Raw genomic sequence first — 10,009 nt, 5'->3', positions numbered from 1 at the left:
ATGCCTTTTCCTCAAAGGAGGCTAATATCATCCTGGGCTGCATTAAGAGGAGCACTGACAGCAGACTGAGGGAGGTGGATCTGTCCCTTCTACTCAGCACTGGTGAGGCCACACCTGGAGTACTATGTCCAGTTCTGGGGATCCCAGTACAAGAAAGACGCGGGCATACTGGAGAGAGGGCCATGAAGATGATGAAGGGACTGGAGCATCTCTCACCCGAGGAAAGGCTGAGAGCTGGGGCCATTCGGCCTGGAGGAGAGAAGCTAGGGGGGGATCTCATCAGTGTGTAAAAATATTTGAAGAGAGGGTGCAAACAGGACAGAGCCAGGCTCTTGCCAGTGGTGCCCAGTGACAGGATCAGAGGCAACAGGCAAAACCCAAAACACAGGAAGTTCTCTCTGAACATCAGGAAACACTTCCTTGCTGTGAGGGTGACAGAGCAGTGGCATAGGTTGCTGATGCAGGTAGTGGAGTCTCCTTTCTTTGAGATATTCAGCAGCTGTTTGGAAACAGTCTTGGACAAATGGCTGTAGGTTGAGCAGGTTGGACCAGATGACCTCCAGAGGTCCCTCCCAATCTCAACCATTCTGTGATTCATGCAATGAGGGGAATTAATAGCATCGGCACACTGCGGAATTCAAAACTACCCTTATCTTTCTAATGATGTTGCATTGAGATAGAGATCTCAAAACAAGCACCCTTTTACTGAGAACAAAAAAATGCCCTTGGGTACTCAAGAAAGCTGTATACCATGTTCCTTAGATATTTTATAGGCTTTGAAATCACAGTTTTAACCTTGAGATAATTATCCTTACCAAGACTGAAGAAAGGAGATAGGTAAAGGTGTAGATACTGCATTTTTACTTTTCCAGGGTAAATCCAGGGCTTCAGACCCCCAAGCTGTTGCACGTATTTCTCATATTTCAATTCATCACTTCTTATTTGGTAATACACAGTTTCTGACACCTTCTAGGCTCTTCCAGCGAAAAAGGAAACTACTATTGAAGCAATAAAAAGGGCTTTCTTTGTGACTCACAAATGTATGACTGTATAACACTGTTAGTGTGTTTGATCTTGTGGTTATTAATTTTGATCAGAATATAGATATTGATTATTGAATAGAATTAACTACTAGGAAACAAAGAATACATTGTCTAATCTTTTGATTGCTATCATAAGAGTACTGTGGTCATCCTTAGTTGTAGATTTCTTAAACAAATTAAGAAAAAATAATTTAGATAGCTGCTAGCTATCTGGTACATTTGAAAAATTTAGATGGTATTAGTAAAACCAAGATTTACCCAAGAGTTGAGTGTCTTTGTAGTTACCTGCATAATTTTTTCATAAATGGGAATATAGCTTCAAGAATGTATTAGTATGTTCATCAAACTCATAGAAAGCATCACCTGGTGCCTTTTTTTTTCTTAGAAGAGCATGAAAATTATTCTTACAGTTAAAGACTTTAAAAGTTTGGATTTTAAAGTTGCTCAGAATAAGCAGGAATAGGTATATAAAGAAGCATTTTTAAGTTTTACAATTATGGAATTACAAGCTTATGTAAGATGAACAAAAAAACCATGGAGATCATCAGCTGCTAGTTACTGTGACAGCAACCAAGTATTTTCAGTGAATATCTTTTTAGACCTCTCTTATAACCTTTCACCCTCATTAAAGACTAATTAGGACCTTAACAGACCAAGAAAAATCATGACTCTATGTCAGTGTTTTGTGAATTTTTCACACGTTTGTGAAAATATAAAATGACACAATAGAGAATATTGCAAAAAGGCACCATACTCCAAAGTGTGGATTATTTTACTCTTCTGTAGGCTTCTTTCACTGTCCGAAACTGGTAATATTTTTTTCTTTGTTATTGTCAGTAAAAGATATGCTAGATCAATCCATAAAGGAAGGGCAAATGGTCTACATGGTATGTGTTGCAGAATAGGAAATTTTGAAAATGTGAGACCAGTTGTGCCATTTCTTCCAGCCTATATGTACTGCACCAGCATGTACAGAAACTGTAAGGATCCAAGATCTTAGCACAGAGGCTGAATTGCAATACTGAAATTCAGAGTCCACTTCTTTAATCTTCACCTCTACAATGTGAGAAATTTGTACATGAATGACACAAAAATTACAAAAGCAAACCCAGCATTATGTATCTTCTCCACTAATGGAGAAGATGAAAGAACAAATATTGGAGAGGTGTTAAGCCACATCAGAAAAGTCATGAGGCCAGCATTCATAGCAGTATTTCTACACCTAACTGGTAACTAGGAACTTAACCCAATGCTTTCATTTATAATGAGGTGCCTAAAATCATCTACTACTCAAAACTTCAGCACCCCAGTTTACACTGAACAACTTTCCTTCTCCTGTGCTATCTCTCTGAGCTGCATCTCAAGAAATGGAATGGAGTTGCCCAGTCTGATTTGTTAAGTGGCTGAAACTGCTTCGAACCAAACTGTTGTTAACATAAACCAGCTTTTATTCCCTTCTTTTTTTCCTTCTTTTTCATACTTCGTAACTAATAAATTGTTAGATGTCCAAGTTGTGTCTTTAATTACATATGAGCAAAGTGTAACTGACTATAGCTTAACACAAATGTTGGCAATGTGTAAACAGCAAGATAGTCCTACTCACCCTGCAATGCTATTAGGAATACATAAAGCTGACTGCACATCCCAGTTTCTCGTTATATGCATTACAAATGTTTCAGCAGATTCAAGGAGAAAATGTACTTGTTTAGCAGCACACCTTTTTCATTAAGTACATTTTCAGAACAAAACCAGACCCTGAGGTTGCCTTTTAGAGGTTTCACGGTTTTAGCATTTATACAAAATTTTAGTAATACAGTATTGTCTTATGTGGGAAAATAGAATCTGTGTCCCAGATTCACTTTATAATGTCTGCTTTCTACAAATGAAGCAGTGCAAAATTAATTAGATTTAGCATAATGAGTTGCCCATTCTGCAGCTTTGAGAAACGCCTAGTGTGATGGAGGAAAGTTTAAGTTCTTCCTGTATCACACTTACAGCTCATCGCATAATATGTAGGGTGGGAGAAATTGAAGTGTACTGCAGGAGGTACTTCTGCTGCCCCATCCCCAGTTTCTGCAATTACATTTCAGGGCAAAGTATGAATAATACGCCAAAGCAGCTGTATCATTGGAAAGAGTACTTAACAGCCAGAGTGTTTTATGAAAGTTTGTGGAAGGACACAAAAGAGATATATTTTTTCATTGGATCTTGTAGACTACTCTATGAAATTATTTGTCAATTTTATAATGGTGTGTTGTAATTATTCAAATTACATTAATAACTGAAAAAGATTAGTCAAATGCAATCAAAACAAGCCACTTCAGATCATTACCTTAGCAATGAAGAAGAGCTTCATATGAAGACTGGAGGGAGAGGATTTTCCAGCAAGATATAAATTTCACATTTTTAATTATGGTCTCAAAAATGTTTTATTTAGCCCTGCTTAAGCAGGGGGTTGGACCAGATGACCTTCAGAGGTCCCTTGCAGCCTCAACTATTCTATGATTGTGTGAAATGCTGAAGTATTTGAGTCAGATTTGGTGAAGCATAGTTTTAATTCCTCATGGATTTGTAAATGTGACTTAGAGCTCCTCAAGGTAGAAAGAAACAGTAGATATGGGCTTCTTGCATCTGGGTTGGCTGCTTTGTTACTGGGTTACTGAATAGAAGCAGTTTGGTGTATGTGGATGTCTATATGCTTTTCTTTTCTTTCAAATGCCTGAAAATTAAAATTGCGTTACAGAACAAACAGTATGTTTAATTTAGCATATTTTTTTTCTAGTGTGAAAAGCCACAAATTTGGTTCATTATGACTCATTCCCACCACATATATTTTTCACTTTGGCTGAGAAGGCAAATATTCAATTATTCATGCAACTCTCTTTAGAACAAACTGCAGCTATGAGAATGCTGGGAAGCCAAACACTATGCTCTAGAAATGGTGTCTTGTCTGCCTAAACTAATATCCTTACACATGGCAGTTATCACGGCCTCTCACAAAACTAATATTTCATATGCTGAAATGCAGGTTCTATGACAAACAGAAATTTTTTTACAGGGTTAGCTTGTCTATGTACATAAATGCCATCTCTGTTGCATTCTCTAACTGTAACAGGAATTCGGCATGATACTTATATACCTCTTTCTGTCTAACCAATTTTTGTTGACTCCTGTAAGTCTAAAAGAAACTGTCACTAAAGGAATAGAGTTTCTCACTTGAGTCAAGTTAGTTTGTATAAAGAACTGATAAAGATTATACCTGTTATCAAAATACATGGTACGGGGAGACAGACATAGTCTTCAAACCATTATGAGGTGGGAGATGCAAATTCGTGTGACAGAATTGTTAGTAACTCAGAAGCTGCTGCCATGACTTTAGATGAAAAAATTCCCCACTCAGATCAGAGCAGGAAAACAAGATGAGGCATGTGAAGATAATGCACACAAACACAGTCTACAGGCATAATATACACAAACTAATTTAAAATAGACAGTAGCAACAAAGACATTAATAATAGATACAGAAATGAATCACTGTGTGGAAGGACATAATACTGTTTGTAAAGCTATAGTTGACTTTATATTAATTTAAAGGTGAGTTATGGACTGGAAAATTCTTAACCTAAGACTTAAAAATGACAGAAAAATCAATTTTAGGAAAATAAGCAAAACAAAAACATTGATTTAAATCACCTGAGGATTTGGATCTTTGTTTTTTTTCCCTCAAGAAATACATCTATCTCTAAGAAATATTAAAATATGGATCTGTGTTTCTACATAATCCAGAAATATGTACGTTAATACATGATTGTCACACTCCTACCTAGAAATGTACCCATTAGCAAAACCACTACCAGCTGCTTTTCCATTGATTCAGTGTCATTACTTTCCTTTTTAAAATTCTTACTTTGCAACAATGTAGTATCATGAGTCTTTACCCAAAAAGGCATACAAATCCCACTGAGGACAAAGACAAATCTTCCACAGGCTTTAGCTGAGACTAATGTGTGAATTAATGTACATGCACCTCCACACATAAAAAGAACACATATCCTTTAAACAAATTTTTAACCTAGAAGACTTTATTACAATTAGTGCAGAAAAATATACATATTCCTTCCAGGATTTTTCCCCTATGATCCCTTCCTTATCTGAGCACTCCTATGAGATGATACTGAAACAGGACAGGCTCCTGAATATATCTTGGATTGCCACTATATTTATGCACAATATAATAATAACATCAGCAGAAAGCAGTGGTGTAAACTTGAGAAGCTTTTTCATTTTTTTAAAATGGAATTTACAATAAACATAACAATGAAAAAAAAAGCCAATGAAAATACCTTTCAAAGTGTACTCCTAGCAACAAAGTGTTTAATAACTTGGAAGCTGCCTAAAAACTGAAGTCTTGCCAATAATTTTGTCTTACCTCTCACATAGGTCAAGCAATAATACTTTTAATTATTGATTATATAGCTTAAATGAAACATCTGGAAAATACTTACAGATCTATAAAAAGAATAATTGTTTTTATAACATTCTTCAGTTTTTTCAGACTGCAACTGATATACTCAAATAGATACCTTCCCTGTCTGAACTGTCATTCAAAAGTTGTGTCACAGAAAGTCTAAGGTCTTAAAATTGTGTAGTTTTGATTGGCTTTCAAGAAGAAAGCAAATTAAGCATCTTACACTGTACTGACTTCTGAGAAAGCAATTGTGTTTTCTGACTATCAGCACATTTCTTAGATAATGCAAAGACTTAAATCATGGGTACTAACAATAGCCCAGGTATTCACAGCAGTGATGCTCTTACACCCTTAATTATACTTTATAGTTTGACCTCTTATTAAAATAGCCCTCATAGGAAGAGTTTGAAAGAATCTAATAATGAAGGAATTTTTTTTCTGAATTTCAGAAATTTCTACAATCAATGTAATGAATTTTTAATCTAGTGAACACGTCATATAAGTCTAAAATGCATGTAATCTGATAATGTTTGCTTTAGTTGGAGAAAGCGGCATTCTTATTTCACATCATTATCACCATGGATATTATTGAACAATAAAATTGTGGTTTTCTATTTGCAGTATATTTTCATGGTACAGTATCTAGTAGAGATTGCAAAACTAAATAATACATATGTAACAGATTTTGAGAAAACATTCTAAAGGTTTTTGTTACATTGTGGAGAAACAGCGGCAGAAATTTATTTGATTTATTTTGACTATTTTAAGCTCATGAATGCCACTATCTAAGCTACCTAGAAGTATATGTAACAAAAGACCAAAAAAGAAAGGAAAAAATGGATTATGCATTTATATTGGTCTGTGCAAGCATGTAAACTATTGCCTTTCTATTTTACTTTTACTACTTGCTAAGCTTGTTAAATACATTCAGAAGTAAGAGCAGATGTTTATTTTAAAGGTGAAAATGAAGCCATGTGAACTTGTCAGGAAAGAGCTTATTACATTTTAAAGAAATATTTCATTTATTTACAGTAAATAAAAATGCACTTAGTAGTTTGGATATACCACTGCTGTAGCTTTCAGTATGCCCATATTTCAAGGTGGTGGTTTTTTGGGTTTTTTTTCTGGATAAAAGGTTCTATAGCAAGGTCCTGCTAGGACCTTTCATTTAAAAAATATAATAAATATTTTTATATTTATTACAATATAAATAAATAAATAAATGTTATAGATTGAGTAAAACAGAATTAATGGATACAACATCAGAAGTTCTCAGAAAATGCTAACATTACTTGGACCTTGACAGTGGAAATATTTTTCCAGAAGTGCTGTAGTGGTCTAGCTAGAATTTTAATTCTGTTAAGATTCAGTATTTTATCATCTGGATTTTTCCCTGCTTTGTTGGAGCACAAGTGAGAACACAGAGGCAACCTGAAGATTCAGTCTTTAGGAAGCACATCAGAGTTTTGAGAAGAGGTGCTTTGCTGATGAAGGAGTTATCTGAAGTAAAATGTGAAGGTAGATGCAGCTGGAATCTGAATTTTTTATTTCAAATAAAATGTAAATTAGAGGGGAGGAAATGTCATGCCAAATCATAATCTACAAATGCAGTGTTCATATTTCCAACAACATGATATTTAAAAGTATGCATCAAATTGAGTCCTTTTCCTTTAATAAAGTCAATTATTTCCTGTTGATGATGTACACCTCCTTTGCTTTGACACCAAAATGATATTTTCAAAACCCCAAAATATTCCATTCCAAATTTATCTTTTCATTTCTCTGAATAGCTCCTCTGTAATGACATCACAGTCTACAAAAACAAAATCTACACAAAGCGATGCTCTGTTGTTTATGTGGGCATTCAGAAGGACATTACCTATCACATCTCCATTTGGGGATCTCACAATTTATTGGTAATATTTGTTCTTCAGTTTGTTTCTAAATAAAACTAGTGTTCCCATAATAAAACTGCCTGTGGCAATTTTTAGAGCTGTTATATATATGGAAATAATCTAAAACATTTACTGGTACAGGAAGTTTATATATTTATATATTTGATGCATGGAGCACAGATATATTTCTGTACTGCCTATATTTCTATTACATTAAAATATTGAACATCCTCACAAATCAGAGAGTCTGTTCTATGGTTTTCTATAAGCAAAAGTTCTGACCAGAGACAAAAAGATATATAAACAAATCCTAAAACATAAAAATTATGTTCAATAATTACAATAAAATTAGTCAAAATTCCCTATTCTGCTACTCTGGATTTAAAAAAAAGTCCTGCTTACCAAATAGTATGTAATTACGACAGTAGTCTATCTCTGATTCTCTTATATATGTTTTCCTTAGGCTGAGTTTTTGATCAACATTCAGAGGCTGATTACTCTCCTAATTCTGTGAATGACCAGGTAACTACAACAAGACACATTTTAGCAGTAGTCAAGGTTTTTAAATGTTCTAATATTATTGGGATATTCTTGTTAATCACTGAAAGTAATCCAGTGTTCATTTATGATGAAAGAAAATGAATGGCACAGAAAAACAATTAAAAATGCCAGTCTTTATCTGCATCTGATCTGCATTTTTAATGGTACAATAATGAAATAGTAATTTCATAATTAATACTTAATTTTCATGAGGAACTAGTTTAAATAAATTATCAATGGTTTCCTAAAGAAAATTGTCAAATTAAACAAAAGGGAGTTTGGTAATTAGGTTTATTACTCTCAATAAATGCAATAGTGATATTTTAATTATATTTTCATTTATTTAGTTCAGAGAACATGATGGAATTATTACTTTCTAATGAAATTTTTGAAACTAGTTGTTTTCACAGAGTGCATAGCCATTTCATTTCTGATGGAGCTCTGTTTTTAGATAACAAATCACAACATACATGTAGGTTTATAAAATGTTACACTTGTTGACAATAATTAATTGTGCTTTTGATTTGTTAATGTTTCTGCCCTCACAAATTCTAAGGCTCATGGAATGATAGCCATGAGCTATGTACTATGGAAGCATGAATCTCAACAAGAAGTGTAAAATCAACATTCCCAGGTTATATACTGCTGGCTGGAGAAAATCTTGACCTCATTAAGTCAATGGTAAAAATTCCATGGATTTTCTTCCTTTGACTCTTAATTCCCCATTTTTAAATTTGCATTAACATCGGTTGTGTTGTTCTTTGAAATATTTTGTCTTTCAACATGAATGACACTTTTTAAAGATAAAAACACTTGCAAAATACAATCATAAGAAGAATTACTAAAAACACTAAAAAGGAAATAAGTATACCTTTGTGTAGTTCTTTTAACTGAGAAAATTACTCATCAGGCTAGACATTTGTATAGTTTGACTAAGCTATTGAAGAATTATTTCCATATATGTACAATGCTGCCTACAACATACTTCCTGAAATAAAGCACTTCATATATGTATCAGCTGAATTCCTTATAAAGGCTTTAAAAGATTTAGATAATGATTTAGTACAAATTATCATTCGTGGTCTCACGGACTAAGAATAAAGAGTAGAATTGCAGAATTTCTTCATTACATGCCAAATATCTACTGTAAAGGCCTCATGGAGAAAGTGAGCTCCAAACAGCTGTGTTATATTTTTAATGTGTTTGTCTGGGACAAATTGTCTGTCTTTAAATATATTCTGTCTGTACAATATACATGAATTACAACAACATTGTCAAGATGTATTGGAGGAGGACAAATCAGAAATGTAGGGAATAGACTTATCCCAAATATGGTCCTAATTATTCTATAAATTACTAGAAGTCATATCAACAGAACTATGAACAGTACTGACTTTCATTCCTGAGTTACAAAAATGTTACACGTTATCTGAATCATTTATTTGGAAGAAGAACATATCAGTTTCCAAATAAAATGTCAGGGAACTATCTGAAATAATGTGTTGGGTTTGTGTGGCCAGGTTTTGGTAGCGGGCGACTACAGAGGTGGCTTCTGTGCCAAGCCGCCAGCAGCTTCCCCCATGTCCGACAGAGCCAGCGCCAGCCGGCCCCAAGATGGACCCGCCGCTGGCCAAGGCCGAGCCCATCAGTGACGGCGGTAGCGCCTCTGGGACAGCGTATTTAGCAAGGGGGGGATAAACTGAGCAGCAACCTGCAGCCAGAGAGGAGTGAGGCTGTGAGAGCAACAGCCCTGCAGCCCCCCAGGCCAGCGCAGAGGGAGGCAGGAGGTGCCCCAGGCCCCAGAGCAGAGGTTCCCCGGCAGCCCGCGGTGAAGCCCCTGGCGAGGCAGGCTGTGCCCCTCAGCCCGTGGAGGGCCGTGGTGGAGCAGATCCCCACCTGCAGCCCACGGGGACCCCAGGCCGGGGCAGGGCGATGCCCCGAGGAGGCTGTGCCCCGCGGGCAGCCGGCGCTGGAGCAGCTCCTGGCAGGGCCTGTGGCCCCGTGCAGAGGAGCCCAGGCGGGAGCAGGTTTGCTGGCCGGGCCTGTGCCCCCGCGGGGACCCG

Source organism: Falco cherrug, chromosome 3 (genome assembly GCF_023634085.1).
Source record: "Falco cherrug isolate bFalChe1 chromosome 3, bFalChe1.pri, whole genome shotgun sequence".
Classification (NCBI taxonomy): Eukaryota; Metazoa; Chordata; class Aves; order Falconiformes; family Falconidae; genus Falco; species Falco cherrug.
The sequence above is the reverse complement of the archived record's forward strand: the minus strand, read 5'-3'. Positions refer to the sequence as shown.